The sequence below is a fragment of the Quercus robur genome, chromosome 4 (genome assembly GCF_932294415.1).
Source record: "Quercus robur chromosome 4, dhQueRobu3.1, whole genome shotgun sequence".
NCBI lineage: Eukaryota > Viridiplantae > Streptophyta > Magnoliopsida > Fagales > Fagaceae > Quercus > Quercus robur.
In genome coordinates, this window is record NC_065537.1 from 25,419,594 (window position 1) to 25,424,318 (window position 4,725).

The 4,725-nt window shown below is 35.5% G+C and overlaps 1 pseudogene; it reads right to left on the reverse strand.

The window, feature by feature from the left end:
* Window positions 1–207: 207 nt before the first annotated feature.
* On the reverse strand, window positions 208–4,492 carry LOC126721631 (uncharacterized; annotated as a pseudogene).
* Between the last annotated feature and the right edge of the window lie 233 nt (window positions 4,493–4,725).

Sequence of the window (4,725 nt, forward strand, 5' to 3'; positions counted from 1 at the left end):
ACATTCATTTTCCCTCTTCAATTTCCTTCCTAGGTCCAACTCAAAAGGTTCATTTTCATGACCATCTTTCAATTTCAACCCTCAACTTTAAGGTTGCTATTCGTATCTTTACATTTTAGTTGAATATAATTTAAAAGTTGAAAATAAGCTCTAACAAAGGAGCCCAGAACTCAAATTCACAATTGCTTTGCACTATCAACGCCAGGATCAGAATTTGATTGACAAGCATTCCATTGACAATTACAACATCATGGAATATCACATGAAATTCTGAAATCATTTCAATTTCAGCACCATGCTAATACCTCACAAGTTCTAAAGTCTGGTAAAAGGTTTTGTAGAATCTCTTGGTTAGATAGAATTCTACCCTAATTACAATTTCTTACCATCTTTTGCCAAAGGGCCTATCCAAACTTTCACTAGTAGAGATGCTTTTAGCTAGCTTCTTCGAAATAAAGCTATCCTCCTCCAAAGCTTTTAATTTGTTCTTGATTGCAGCAATTTTTGCAGTTCGACTCATCTGTCCTAAACTACTACTAGAAAGGCTTGTCTTATGTGAGTCACCCACACCTTTGGACAACTTCTTTGCTGTTTCCACCAAGTGTTTCTCACTAACAAGACGGACAACCAACGGGCACCCAAAAGCTAATTTTCCATGCATCTTCTCCTTGGCCAATTTAGCTTCCTGCATACTTACTTTAATGGTGGGAATCAGGAAATGCTTGAAAAAAAAAAAACCAAAAAAAAAAAAAAAAAAACAAAACAAAACAAAAAAGAAAAAAAGAAAAACACAAAAAAAAAAAAAACAAAACAAAACAAAACAAAACAAAACAAAAAAACAAAAACAAAAACAAAAAACAAAAAAAAAAAATTTGAAAAAGCAATCAGCTTACCTCTTTTGTGCTATACTGGATGAAAGCAAAGCCTCGTGGCTCACCGCGTTTTGGGCCACAAGTATGCCACAGAAAGTCTTCCGCTACAATCTTTCCAAAGGGAGAAAACATCTTTTAATCAGAGCAGCCCTGAAAAAAAAAAATAAATAAAGGAATTAAGGGGGTGTTTGGTACATGTTTTCAAATAATAATTTTCAGTTTTTAAACAACATTATGCGTATTTTTACACACTTTTTCACCTACACGTATTTCTACACATGTTTCAAACAACAACTTTCAGCTTTTAAGTGCATATACCAAACAACACCTAAGCATGCGTTTGGATTGGGATTATGTGAGTGTTTGGATTTGCGTTTTCTCCCCCTGCATTTTTATTTTTATTTTTATTTAGCGCCTCTTGCACTGTTCATGGGGCATGAATAGTACATTTAGGCTTATGAACGGTAACTTGCATTGTTCATGCACTTAGATTACACTATGTTGGAGACATTGTGCACGCACTGTTCACGAGCCCCAAAACTACTTTATTCAGAAAAAATATTAAAAAAGGATCTCACAGTACTATTTACACATTTAAAAATTATTTTGCTACACTGTTTTCAGTTTTTAGCAAAATAAGTTGTATCCAAACGGACCCTATAAATGAAAATTATTTCACTATTCAACTTATTTTTGTTACTATTCATGGGTCCCACTGCACATTTTGGCACTATTTATGAGCCTCACTGTATTATTTCAACTAACTTTTACCTTTATCTACAGTACTTTCAGTAATAATTTTTTAGTTTCAGCAAAATAAGCGGTATCCAAACACATCCTAATATTTTAATATAGCGGAGAAACATAATTCTGGGTCAAATGTATCAGCCCAACAAAGAACACAAAGTCCAAAAATGTTCCTTACTCTGTTATTCTCAAATCAAGGTCACCGACGTAAAGCTTGCTTTGGGATCAATTGTTTCATTACGAACCATTACCAGTATGTACTTGTGGAGCAATGAAGACTCTAAGTGTTGCACATGATAAGGCCTATGTTATGAGGTTCTTGATGGGGCTAAATGAGAATTTAGAGATAGTGAGGAGTCAGATTCTCATGTCTGAGCCATTTTCCTCAGTAAGCAAGGTGTTTTGGTTCTTCAAGAAGAGTCTCATAAGAACATTGGACATGGTTCTTACCTTCACACCAAGGCCTGATTTAGTTGCAATGTATGCTAACACCAAAGGTAATTCTGGTAATTAGGGTAGTAATAAGAAGGAGAGACCTTTATGTACTCACTGCAACATGTTTGGGCACACTGTGGACAAGTGCTACTATTCATGAGCTTCATTGCACTTTTTGGCACTATTTATGAGCCCCACTGTATTATTTCAACTAATTTTTACCTTTATCTACAGTACTTTCAGTAATAACTTTTCAGTTTCAGCAAAATAAGCGGTATCCAAACACATCATAATATTTCAATATAGCGAAGAAACATAATTTTGGGTCAAATGTATCAGCCCAACAAAGAACATAAAGTCCAAAAATGTTCCTAACTCTATTCTTCTCAAATCAAGGTTACCGACGTAAAGCCTGCTTTGGGATCAATTGCTTCATTATGAACCATTACCAGTGTGTACTTGTGGAGCAATGAAGACTCTAAGTGTTGCACATGATAAGGCCTATGTTATGAGGTTCTTAATGGGGCTAAATGAGAATTTTGAGACTGTGAGGAGTCAAATTCTCATGTCTAAGCCATTTTCCTCAATAAGCAAGGTGTATGTTTTGGTTCTTCAAGAAGAGTCTCATAAGAACATTAGACATGGTTCTACCTTCACACCAAGGCCTGATTCAGTTGCAATGTATGCTAACACCAAATGTAATTCTGGTAATTAGGGTGGTAATAAGAAGGAGAGACCTTTATGTACTCACTGCAACATGCTTGGACACACTGTGGACGAGTGCTACAAACTCCATGGGTATCCACCTGGATACAAGCACAAAGGCAAGCCCAATGTCAATGCTAATTAGGTTTCATATCCACAAGGCAATGCTGTTGAGACTCCTTCAAATGCATTTATTTAGTGTCCTATTTCCAAATGCTCCCCTCAGCAGCTCAGCTTTCAACAATCCTACTTTCCAAGTATCATCGTTGGGAACAATGAGTGTGGCTGAAGTGGAAAGCTCATCCCCTAAATCTAGCACAAACTTTGGAGGGATTCTCTGCAATCATCAAATTAAGTATTACTTCTTATTACATTAAGTGTACGTTTGGATTCGGCTGAAAGCGTCTGCGTCTGGCATTTTTTTTTTTTCACGCGTTTTAGGGACAAATTTTACTGTTACGGCTACTGTTCATGCACTGTTCATGAACAGTAGCCGCAATATTTGACTTGTCAAACAATTTTCAGCCACATCAATGTGTTCCGTGCACTGCTCACGGGACCCACAAACCTCACTTTTCAGGAACTTTTTATTAAAAATAGGTCCCACGGTATTATTCACATATTTAAAAATTATTTTGCTACAGTGTTTTCTAGTTTTCAGTTTCAGTTTTCAGCTGTATCCAAACGGACCCTAAGTGAAATCAAGGGAACATGTGCTTCCATGAGGTAGATATAAGGGATTCAAATCATTAAAGTTGTAAAATGAATGAATTTCATGCAACATGGAGTTATAAGTTCCAAAAAAATCTTGTCCTGTACTAAAATAAATCTTGAAAAGTTAGAATTGGAGTAGTGTCTAGATTTCAAGAGCAATTTCTCATGACAGCTTGGAGGATATGGTGTCACAGAAATCAAAGGGGTGTTTGAACTATGGAACAGGCCACAAAGTGATGTAGCCAGATCGAGAAGCAAGTGACTATTTTAATGAGTTTAAGACCAATTTTAATTTGACACAGCAACTTTTAAGGATTAGGACTGTTCTTGCTAATGTGATTGAAAAGACAAAAGCGCTGCACAGTTTTTGCTACTAGGAAGTTGGCTACAGAAATAAGGAGGGAGGCCAACAAATCAGCTCATAAATTTGCTAGATATATATTCACAATGCAATGAAAAGTTTGTATGTAGAGGAGGCCCCAGGCTATCTAATGGACCAACTAAATGGAGATGTAAAAGCACTTGAGTTTGAGGCAATAAAGTATTAATCTATCTTTCTTTAAAAATAAAATTAAAAAAATGAAAAAAAGGAAAATAACCTTTTTTTTTTTTTTTTAGAAACAAAGAAAAATCATTGTAGCAACATTAGCTACGATAAATTAAATTATAAACATTGTTCACAATAATTTATTTAGGACTAAGTAACAAACTCAATAGGCCCAACCTCTAACACAACAAAGATGGATCTCTTGAAAAAACCCTACAAATTTGAGGAACCCATTTAAAAAAAGGGCAAAAGCAAAAAAAAAAAAAAAAAAAAAAAAGATGGGTCTGATGACAAAAGCCAACAATTCGACAAACCCATCATAAAAAGGGTGCAACCGCATGCAACATACAAATATAACGACAAGAACACATTCCACAGTGAAATTTAATATTTTACAAAATCACAAAGCAAATAATATGAATTCAACACCATTTTATACAGCTATGGAGGCTCGGTACATTACCAGTTTCATGTTTTCAATGGTGGAGGGGAGGATGATCTTGAAGAAGTGTGAGGGCTATTGGCTAGTACTCGGGTGAGATGCACTTGCTTTAGGTTCCATGAGAAAACAATGAGTCTAGCTAGCTCCTTGTTTATTTTTGTGTTTGTTGTGGTGGTCAAAATGGGTGACTATAAATTCTAAAAGCTCTATGTGATCAGATTTGAGTAAATGAGGTAACGGAGTTCTATACATATAGAGTTCAA